This window comes from Primulina eburnea, chromosome 18 (assembly GCF_022965805.1).
Source record: "Primulina eburnea isolate SZY01 chromosome 18, ASM2296580v1, whole genome shotgun sequence".
NCBI lineage: Eukaryota > Viridiplantae > Streptophyta > Magnoliopsida > Lamiales > Gesneriaceae > Primulina > Primulina eburnea.
The window spans coordinates 2,613,994-2,625,527 of NC_133118.1; the positions used below are offsets into that span (position 1 = coordinate 2,613,994).

At 35.8% G+C, this 11,534-nt stretch overlaps 1 non-coding gene across 1 annotated transcript; it reads right to left on the reverse strand.

The window, feature by feature from the left end:
- Window positions 1-811: 811 nt before the first annotated feature.
- Window positions 812-918, reverse strand: LOC140820360 (small nucleolar RNA R71). The gene has a single exon (XR_012115437.1). It is a non-coding gene; the product is annotated as a small nucleolar RNA R71 (small nucleolar RNA).
- Between the last annotated feature and the right edge of the window lie 10,616 nt (window positions 919-11,534).

Below are 11,534 nucleotides of genomic sequence, written 5' to 3' on the forward strand. Positions count from 1 at the left end.
ACTCATTCTATCGTTGCTAAAGAACTTTACTTGAAAATAAAAATATTGTAACGCAGTCCTTGTGGATCGATACTCGTATTCACTTACGTTTATTATAACTTGACTATCGTGCACTTGCGATATTTAAATCGAGCTTTCAATTATAAAATAAATTTTGGGACTATTCACTGTGCAAGTTTTGCTCGATCAAGTTTTTGGCGCCGTTGCCGGGGACTGTTGATTCACGATTTTTATTTTCATTTAAATTCTTTAGTATTATTTCTTTTATTGTTATTTGATACTCTCATTGTGTTGCAGATTTTTCTTGTAGTGCATGCGAAGATCACTCGAGTGTAAGCTTGAGCCTTTTGACCCCGAGATCGAACGCACAGCTAGACGTCGACTACAGCAGCAAAGAGCGAAGGAAAGAATGGAAGGCGGTCAACAAAGAGAGGAGCCAAGGCGTATACCGATGTTGGATTATGCACAGCCGTCTCTTGATGGAGCACGTCCAAGCATCGTTAGACCAGTCATCCGAGTCAATCAGTTTGAGATCAAGCCAGCTATCATTCAGATGATTCAGAACACTGTCCAATTTGGGGGAAGTGCACTTGACGACCCTAACTCTCATATAGCTGACTTTCTTGAAATTTGTGATACTTTTAAGTTTAATGGCGTGTCTGATGATGCTGTTCGTTTGCGTTTATTTCCATTTTCACTGAGAGATAAAGCTAAGTCGTGGTTAAACTGTTTGCCTGTAGGGTCTATTACTACATGGGAGGATATGACAAAGGCATTCCTGATCAAGTACTTTCCTCCGTCGAAGACTATGAAGCTTAGAGCCGACATTACTACTTTTGCTCAATATGAGCAAGAGTCACTTTACGAGGCATGGGAGCGCTACAAGGACTTGTTGAGGAGATGTCCACACCATGAGCTGCCTCTTGGGTTAGTTGTTCAAACTTTCTACTACGGTCTGCTTACTCCTAACCGTACTATGATAGATGCTGCTGCCTGTGGTAACTTACTGTGAAAGACGGCTGAGGAAGGATATGAGTTATTGGAGGAGATGGCTGCTAGTATCTATCATCCTCAGTCTGATAGGCAGAGACGAGGTGCTGGAGTTAATCAAGTTAATGATTTACTGGCGGTTTCAGCACAGTTAGAGGCTTTGAATAGGAAGATTGATGGGATGAGCATGAGTGGGTCGGCTATGCGTCTGCAAGAAATTTTCTGTGATAAGTGTGGGGGTGAGCATGACGTGCAGGATTGCCAAGATGACAATCCATTCTATGTGTCTGAGGGAGCACCGGTAAAACAAGTGGGATTCCAGAACCGTCCTAGAAATGACCTTTATTCTAATACATATAATCCGGGATGGCGGAATCACCCAAACTTCTCATGGGGAGGTCAAAACAATCAAAATCGCCAACAAAGAGGTCCACCATATGGGATGCACCAAGGTTTCAAGCCAGAACCGCCTCGGGAGGAGAAGTCCAATTTAGAGCAAATGCTGACTAAATTTATTTCTGCAACAGAGACGAGATTTCAGAACCAAGATGCATCCATAAAGGGGTTAGAAAATCAAATTGGACAATTGGCTAAGTTGATTGCTAATAGGGAGCAAGGAGCTTTGCCAAGCAACACGGAAGTTAATCCAAGAGAACATGTGAAGGCTGTGGAATTGCGTAGTGGGAAAGCGCTCGAGTCTAATGAGGAAAAGACCAAGCACGGTGAGGATGAGGTGGAAAATCGAGGAGGTAAGTCTTCCAACTCTACATCTACACCTATTGCACAGAATAAAATTGTTATCCCTCCACATTTTCCTGCAGCAATGAAGAAAGCTAAATTAGATGCACAATTTGGTAAATTTCTTGAGATATTTAAAAAATTGCACATCAATATTCCTTTTGCTGATGCCTTGATGCAAATGCCGAGTTATGCTAAATTTCTAAAAGACATCTTAGCTAATAAGAGGAAGTTGGAAGATCCCATGACGGTAAAATTGACTGAGAATTGCTCTGCATTGGTACAAAACCAGATCCCACCAAAGCTAAAGGATCCAGGGAGTTTTTCTATCCCTTGCATGATTGGTGATGTTGCCTTTTCTAAAGCTTTATGTGACCTTGGTGCGAGCATTAATCTTATACCTTTATCTGTATTCAGGAAACTTGGATTGGGCGATCCTAAACCCACACAGATGTCCTTGCAACTAGCTGACGGATCTGTCAAACATCCACAAGGAGTCAAAGAAGATGTGTTGGTGAAAGTGGGAAAGTTTACATTTCCTACAGATTTTGTGGTACTTGAAATGGAAGAGGATAGGGAGATGCCTTTGATTTTAGGGAGACCATTCCTTGCAACCGGCAAGGCCGTGATTGAAGTGCAAGAAGGGAAGTTGAGATTGAGAATGGGAAAGGAAGAAATCACTTTTAATGTTTTTAACGCTCTCAAGCACCCACTGCACACTAATGATTGTTTTAGAGTTGATTCATCATATTCACTTGTGTGTCAATTTGTGCAGGATGCTATAAAAGATTCATTGGAAGTCACCCTCACCACTGAAGTGAAGGATGAACCTGATGAAGAAATATCTGAGAGAGGAGCATACTTTAATGTCAACCATCCATGGACGAAGCCAGTGAGAATGAAATTGGATGAATTGGGAGCTCGAAGAGACCTGACCCCTCGGAAGTCAAGCGTTAAGGAACCGCCGACATGTGCTATGTGAGATGGGAAAAAAGAGCCGTTCACTGTGAACGCTCAACGATTGAAGCACTATATCGGTGGCACAATTGAGCCACAAATTGGGGTCACTCGGCTCCATGACAGTCATTGAGGACATGGGTGAAAAGTCGAGCTCTAGACTGTAAATTGAGAACTACTTCTACTCCCTATGTTGAGTTTGTCTTTTCCTTTATTCATTAATCGCATCATTTGCATTTAGGTAGTTGCATGGCATGGCATTCATGTGTTTTCATTGTTTTTATTTATTGTTTTTCGAGAATGTCTCGCTAGGGCGGTCAAAACTGACCGCCCCAGCGAGCCCTCGATTTTTTTCAAAAAAATAGTCGCCGAAAATGCCTCGCTAGGGCGGTCACTTTTGACCGCCCCCGCGAGAGATTTTTTTTAAAAAAATGGCTTTATGGCGAGAACCACTCGCTAGGGCGGTCCAAAGTGACCGCCCCAGCGAGAACTCGTATTTTTCAAATTAGTTTTCGGCGAGAACCCCTCGCTAGGGCGGTCAGTTTGAGCACTCGTATGTTTCAAATAACTTGTCACCGAAAACCACTCGCTAGGGCGGACACTTTTGACCGCCCTAGCGAGTCGCGCAGACTATAAAAAAAAAAATTTTCCCCTTTCTTCCCCACTTCGAACCCTACTCCTCCTCCTCACAAAAATCGAAACTTCCGGACGGCCACCTGCACCCGCATACCCGCCACCGTTCCAGTTTCAGTACCATTATCCTATGCCCCCAGCAGCTGAAGAGGGAGTTCCACCGCCTGAGCATGACGAGGAGGATGATTTCTGACCAGGGGAGTTTACTGTTTCCCCTTTCTTTTTATTCTTTTTGCTTATTCTGTCGTTGCATTTGCATTCATGAGTTCTTTTGGTTTTTAGTGTTTGTTTCGTTTTGTGCACTGAGGGCATTGCACAACTCTAGTATGAGGGGGGGTAGATTGTCTTGGCCGTTTAGTTAATTGGTTATTGTTTTGGTTGTTTAGTTAATTGGTTTAGTTTCGTTGCATTTCTTTTGTTTGGTGTCGTTTATGGTGAGAAAACATAGTTTATGAGCCAATGATGATTTGAATTGATAGTTTACAAAAGTATTGATTGGGTCAATTCGTGAATGGTACTCTTGATTGTTAAAGCATGAATTTTGGTACAAAATTTGAAATTTTTTTGAGCACACATGTGTGGGGACTAGAATTTTGTAGGAATAATGGTGAAATTTGAAAGTTTTGTGTGGTTAACTTGAAAGGCACCATTTATGAGTTGATTTAGCATGTAATCCCGTGAAAATAAGTCGCTAATTGGGACCTTGAATGAGAAAATTTGATTTGCCTTGAACTTTACATTTACCTCCTTTCCAACGCATTGAATTAAAATGTCATACTCCTAACCAGCTGTAATCCTCCAAAGTATTATATTCTTAGCCTAGGGAGTACATGTGTGAAAATTTTGCATTTAAAAAAAAAAAGAAAAAGAGAAGAAAGAAGGAGATGTAAGGTGAGGGGGAGCCGAAATAAAAGGAATGAAATTCTATTCCTAGGCTAAAAGTTGGAGATGTAAGGAGACGAGGAAAGTCAGACGAAAAGTCTTGACGATTGCACAATGAAAATGATCGGTGTACTCCCACCTTTTAGCCACTTGAGCTTATTTTCCTTCTTTTCGACACCCTTATCTGCACTTAAAAGTTGAATAAAGTTCAATTTATGGCTAGTGATAAATGGACACGGGGATGCATGCTAGTGAGACTTGTATTGAAGTGTTAATTGAGTGACTCGCATGATTTGATAATTGACCTATTTGAAGTACGAATGACTAGACCCATCATGACACACACACACGTTCAAATTAGTGTCGAGATTTATGTGTAGATGAGAATGAGTATGCGGTTGCGATTTGACTTGATTATGATTGGTAGTGGGAAAGTAAACTGAGGCATGAACATAAACGTTGTTAACTCACCATTGACATTTACTTGCGTTAGTTATTTCTTGTTTGAGTAATTTGTGGTTGTCGAGTTTGTTTAGTATCTCGTGTTTTAACCTATTTTACTCGAGGGCGAGCAAAAGGTTAGTATGAGGGGGTTGATAGGACTCGTTTTTACGTATTTTTAGTATTGGTTTTGAGTCGCATTCATGCATCATATTAGTTTGTTTTAGTTTAATTTAGCATTTTTCTAGCATTATTTAGCCTATGACTGATCTCGTGCAGTTGGTGGTTATTTTGTAGGAATTGAACCAAAAAGTGGGAGAATATTTGCCAAAGCATCGAAAAGGACTCGCTAGGGCGGTCAAAAGTGACCGCCCCAGCGAACCCAGGGACATGGCCGAGGAATTTTCTGCGAGAACGTCTCGCTAGGGCGGACACTTTTGACCGCCCTAGCGAGCCGCGAGATTTGAAAAGATTTGTTTCCTTTTCTTTGGACTCTATCCTACACGATAGACCTAATACACGAGAGGGGCGCCGTTTTTCAGGCTGACATCATTATTTTTATCATTTTTTCTGGGAGAGAAGGCTAGGAGCAAAGGAGATTTCGAAGACTTCGAGATTTCCACGCATCGTGGCCGTCATCCGTCGCCATCTTTAGTATTTTCATTATTCAGTTTTTAATTCTTAGATTGTTGTTGGTTTTTATTATGAATTTTAGTAGCTAAACTCTAGATTTGTTGGGATTTGAGGGGATCCTACCCCGTACTCGTTGTTTAACATTATTTATCGACGGTTTTATTAGTGATTTGTTTATGCTATTGTTCTTTCTTGTTTCAATCGAAGCCTAGCTAACTTCCTTTGATTATTTCATGTTGTTAATGATTTCGATAGAATAATTAACAATACGATCAAATAGTATAAACCACGGATTTACAATTTTAGTAGATATACGGAATTGGGTACGTGTCGATAGTGATAGTTCACCCGGATGAAGCTAGTGGATTCCATAGGAAGTAATGCAATCTTGAACTGTTAAATACTTGAGGACACTTGAGTACTGCATGTTTATGATTAGTATTAATATAGCTCGACAGAGTATATTAATTAGTCTAGGGAATTCCGTCGAATGCACGAGTAAAAGTCGAGTGTAATTATTTAAACACGAGTGGTAGGTGAACTGATAATTTCCCAACAAATTCATTTCTCCTTTGATTTGATCCAAATTAATCATTGCGTTCTTGAACACATTTCCTTTGCATTTTAATTATTTTACTTGTTTATTCTACATTAGTTCAATCATCAACTCATTCTATCGTTGCTAAAGAACTTTACTTGAAAATAAAAATATTGTAACGCAGTCCTTGTGGATCGATACTCGTATTCACTTACGTTTATTATAACTTGACTATCGTGCACTTGCGATATTTAAATCGAGCTTTCAATTATAAAATAAATTTTGGGACTATTCACTGTGCAAGTTTTGCTCGATCAGTGAGAGAACCCGAAATTTTCGAATACAATAAAAGGGATTGGACAAATTCATTATGCATGAAATGTCTCTTGAATATACCAAAGTGACTCTTGGTATGCTTGGATGAATTTATTATGAAAGAGATGACCCTTGATATACCAAAGTGACTCTTGGTGTGCTTGGACGAATGAATGAATACAATTAATGCTTGCTTGGAATGAAAAGGGTTGGCCATGAGGAAGTTCAAAGGGCAAAATCTCCCCTATAAATACACCATTGTATGCTGAAGAGACCAAACCCAAAATCATCACAAAAATTCGTCCCTCTCCTCTCTTCTCCTCTACATTTCAACGTCTAAGGCAAGAAGAAAAAGGGAGAAGTCTTCGTGCAGTCCGAGTGATCAGAAGATAGTTCGAAGTGCTGCTGGATTTGCTTCATAAATCTAGTCAAAGTACTGCAAAGTTTCGGTCATCATCTGACCGAGATTGAATAGGAGTTGTACGTCCGGATTCGGCAATTTCGAAAACTACACCTTCGAATTCGGTATGTGGGTTTTTTTATGTACATTCTTGTATTTTTAAGCTTTGTATATAAATAATATGACGTGCTTGTATGTGTGTCCATATGTTCGAAAATCAGTGTTGTTATAATTTAAAATTTCGATCGATGATATGCTCTTTTCGTTCTTCGAAATTCTTTGATTTCGCTGTATCCATCTGAAATTCTGATAAGTTCTGTCCGATAAATCTGAATTCTGTGATACACTGTTACAACTCGATTTGAAATGGGACGAGAATTGTAATTCTGTCTGGCCCCCAATCGGTGGGTATAAAACCGTGTTCTGGCCTCACCCCTTAGAGGACTAACATTTTGGGGACAATTTGACCATATAAATGAGATGAATAACAGTGTTGTGTTTGTTCTGAATTGTTCTGATTTGCTTCTAAACTCTCTGAATCGTCTGATAACTTCTGTCTCATATTTGATTTGTTTCTGTTATGATAAGTTAAAAGTAATAAGATTCGAAAGTTTGTTAAAGAAATGCTTTAAAGATTAAGTTCTATATGTATCAATTGGAAATCGATCGACCCCCCACTTGTTGAGTGTTTCACCCCTTACAAATTTCTGATAAAAATGAAGATCAACTGAATGAGGAGGAACAAGAAGCTTTCTGGGGATGGTAGTCGATGAGCAAGATTCAAGAATCAAGATTTTATTTTCCTTTTGTTTAGTTTCCTCTTCCGCAACTCTGATGTATTTTTATTCTATTGTCAATGTAAAGACAATGTTTTATTTATGAAATGACTGGTTATTTAGCATTTCGATACGAGGCTTAATTGTTTTCAAGTAATTGTTAAACAATGCCAGATTTCACCGACGCTTCGGACACGGGGCGTGACACTGGAGATAATCACAACATAAATAATAATTTATTATACTATATCAACTTACTATTGTATGTATTTCAGGTACTTGATTGTTATATTGAAGATTCAGAAGAAGCATTGCAGTCGGTCTCCAGATGTAGAATTTTCCAACTGTTTTAGCTGTAGCAGCTCATTTTATCTTCTCAACTGCTCGAACATACAAGTCTGCATGCCACTCAACCGTTCACTTTATCAAAGCATACTTGAAAACTGTTAAGTAAAGATATCGTCATACTTAAGCCACATGTTTTTACAAAGATCTCACTTATTTTATCCTAAAATGTTGACTATCTAATACTACATTACAAACAAGACATCGGAAGATCAAAATGTTTTCTGAAAAATACATAGCTCAGATATGATTACTTTTTGTTGTCAGCGACTGTTTCTTTCCGCATTTGGAACATGTCAAATTGCTCATTTAATGAAGTATACCAAGAATTAAGAAAGGAAATAGACAACAATGCTTTTACATTATTGAGGTACAATCGAACGTTCAACTGGACAATAAAAAGAGCACAATAAGAAAGAAGATGCCAAGAAGAGCTAAGAAAGATAGAACACACATTCGAAGCAATATTTTTACAAACTTGCATTCTCCGAGAAACTTCTGAGCACTATTCATACTAATATCCACTAGTGCTCAATGGCCCTCACTTCAAAATCATTTATCATATCATCAAGGGCTTCAATCAATTACTCAACCATTTCTGTATAGTTCGTTTGAGAAGTTGATCGACAGTTTGAATCATGATACATTATTTATGAATATATGTTTGTATTGGTTGTTTGATCATGTGTCACAACCATTTCTAAAATTTAATTGGGAATTTCAACTTAGGCAGTGGATAAATCATAAAGTTAAAGCAGTATGTAACAAAATGATATAAAACCAAACTCTTTTAGTGAAATTCTTTATAAGTATAAGAAGGGGTGATGTACGAGCTTGAATCCCTTTACATCCATAAAATCCTCGTCATTTTATTTATTTATTTATTGTTTGCGTATAAAAGTATCATAAAAACCATCAGACCGTTTTTCGCACTATTTGTGGTACGACTATTTTTAAGAGTTGAGAAAATCAGTTCGTGTTATTTGAAAATATTTTAGAGAAAATTTTAAAATTTTTATTCATCTCCCTCTAAACAAATCTCCGATCCTAACACCACCCACCCCCACCACGCTACCATGTTTCTGTCAACTTTTTTGGAGAAATTTTATCACACAGATTTGTTCAATACGATTTACCTGACTAAAATAATTTGAATAATACTGCGTTAATTCGAGGGTTTATTCGATGTACGTAAAAAGTAGTGGTCGTTTAAAAAAAATTGTAACATGATAAGGCTGTGTTCAATATCAATAATGGTTTTAAGATAAGATAATACTATTATAATTATACTTATACTTTATTGAATTTGATATTAGTCGTATTATCCGGCAAATCCATTTATTAATTGGAAATAAATAGTAACAAATTTGTTGTTAGGTCGCAACCAACCAAGCCTAATAAATGGAAAGAAATTTCAATTTTTTTATTTGATTGCTCACAAAAATTTATCGAATATAATAGAAACATATCAGCCGTAAAAAAATATATAATAGTTATCCCTGTCATTTTCGCATTTTATATGAATTATTACAATTTAAGAGCCGTAATTTTTGACTTTTTTAAAAAAAAAAAATTAACCATTTTAATACGATTTAGATTATAATACAAAAATCAAGTGCAATAAATATTCATAACGCATACTAATAATTTTCAATAACATTAAACACCCTCTTAAAATTTGAAAAAAAAAAACACAAATTATACAAAATTAATATGTTTAAAAACCTCGTGTTTCTAAAATCAAGTGCGTTTATAAGATGATAATAAAAAAAAAATTAGAGTAAGTCTCTTGTGAGACGGTCTCACAAATCTTTATCTGTGCGACGGGTCAACCCAACCGATATTCACAATAAAAAATAATATGCTTAACATAAAAAGTAATTTTTTTTCATGCATGACCCAAATAAGAGATTCGACCCACGAAATTGATCCGTCATATCGTCTCATAAGAGTTTTTGTGAAAAAATTATAGACTTATTGCAGCCCAATAAAAATAAAACACAAAGAACACACATAATTTGTAATTTTACTTTTAATATTCGAGAGCTATTTCCACTTACCAAAATACAAAATTTCATAATTTGGACAGTGTTTTGGGGGTACATCTTCCATTAAAATAAAATGAAAAACAACCGAATACACGCGTATAAAGCCAAAATAAATTTACTGAGACAAATATAGGGCAAACTGGCAAATATCAAATATCGTTTTTTTTAAGTACACGATATTATTCAAGATTACAAAGATATAATGTAATTATCTACACCATTGACGTGACTTGAGCATATATTTGAAATTTTCTTATCTCGGACAAAAAATTACAAGAAACCAACTAAATCTACCTAATTAAATTAAGAAAACTACCCACAATCAGCGAAAATCGAACTTGATATCAACAAGTCCCAGAGCTTCAACCTTAACCATTTGTTTAAGGTATCATTGGCGGCAAATATCAATTAACACTAACATGAAATATTGGAAGAGTATAGAAATCCATATGTTGAATCAAAGGTGTTTTGTGACACTTGTTTTGAAAATAGTCAGATATCACATCAACAAATAGATCAAAATAGTCGAAAATTGTAAATGTACAATTGTTTATACGTCTTAATATAATAAATAAAAGCATACAAACTCTTATGAGTTCCTATCATAAATCAAATTTATGAGACATATTTTTTATCTGGTCCAACTCTCGTAAAAATATTATTTTTTACACAAATAATATTATTTTTCACACTTAATATGGATCAAGTCGACACATCTCATGAATAAATATCAGTGAGACCGTATCACATTAACCTACTCAAGCAAAAATATGAAAATGTGTAATGTAAAGCTGATGTTTAGGTTAGTCTATGCTATATCGAGAGTGTTTATCATATTATTTCAATGTCATTAAATCATATAGATCTCTCACAATTTTATAAAAGTTTAATTATATATTGATGATCCAATAACTAACGTTCAATCACAGTATAAAATCAGAAATATCGAGATGTAACATAGATTAATCCAAACAACTCGGGACAAAATCAAAGGGGAAATAATTGTAAACAACCGTAGAAAATTGAAATGGATGAACCCCCCAAATAATGCAAAATGGTGGACCCATTAATCATCAATGTGGCCATTAAATGAATAACATCAAAAATAATTTACAAATTGGTTGTACAGTTGTGTGAATCAAATTTCATTCTTACCATCTTATCATAATGGATTTTTTAAATTTATTTTCCGAACAAGGTTACGTGTATATATAACTTTAAGTATCGAATTCGAGATAGGTAAAAATGTGTGTGAGACGGTTTCACGTGTCGTATTTTGTGAGACGGATAGTTTATTTGGGTCATCCATGAAAAAATATTACTTTTTATGTTAAGAGTAATACTTTTTTATTGTGAATGTCTCTTATTAGATGGTCTCTCGGATCTTTATCTGTGAGGCGGGTCAACCCTACCGATATTCACACTAAAAAGTAATATTCTTAGCATAAAAAGTAATATTTTTTCATGGATGACCCAAATAAGAGATCTGTTTCACAAAATACGACCGATGAGACCGTCTCACACAAATTTTTGTCATGATGTTTTATGGCAGTGATAAAAAAAAATTGGAAGATAAATTTAATAAAATATTATGATAAGTTGTATGATGTTCGGTATGATTTTAAAATGATATATTAGTTTTGTGATTAGTATTATAATTACCAAATTACCCTAATCGTATTTAATTATTACCAAATCGTTTATAAAGAAATTTAATAAATTATAAAAATATATATTTTAAGGAATGATAAAAGATTTATAAAAGACTTTATTGAAATACATTTAATTTGAATATATTACATAAATAAGTTCGGGTATATTATATTAATCAAATTAAT